The sequence below is a fragment of the Plasmopara halstedii genome, assembly GCF_900000015.1.
Source record: "Plasmopara halstedii genome assembly, contig: Scaffold_658, whole genome shotgun sequence".
NCBI lineage: Eukaryota > Oomycota > Peronosporomycetes > Peronosporales > Peronosporaceae > Plasmopara > Plasmopara halstedii.
The window spans coordinates 1207625-1208087 of NW_020187575.1; positions in this window are offsets into that span (position 1 = coordinate 1207625).

The following is a 463-nucleotide window of genomic DNA, read 5'->3' on the forward strand; positions in this document are numbered from 1 at the left end:
CTCCAAAACAGCGGAAAAGTCGTGCGGCTTTTGAGTATTTCCATCTATCTTAGAAAAGAGTAAAGAAATGTCTAGACGAAGAGACAGATATCCAGTCATCAGGACCTCGTGATTCGGTTTGGAGTTGTGCGACAACTGCTTGAGGTGATACGACGACCCCAGGATCACTTACTTCTTGCTATTGCCTTTCTATGAGACTTTGATGTCCATGAGACAAGGGCACTTTGATTTCTAGCACTTGGTCATTAATCATTTACAATGCTGCAGCTTGTTCTGCTCCATATCGAAGGTAACGAATCCAATCTGCTCGTTCTACATCCGGGGCAGCACTGCAACTGAGTATAAATTGTTCTCGCGTAACAATCTGAAATCGAAAACGAGGCGCTCGATTGTCTGCAATCACTGGCCAACAACGGGCTCCAGGAATCCACGCTTGAGTGTTCAAGATCGTAAATCAGGCTTG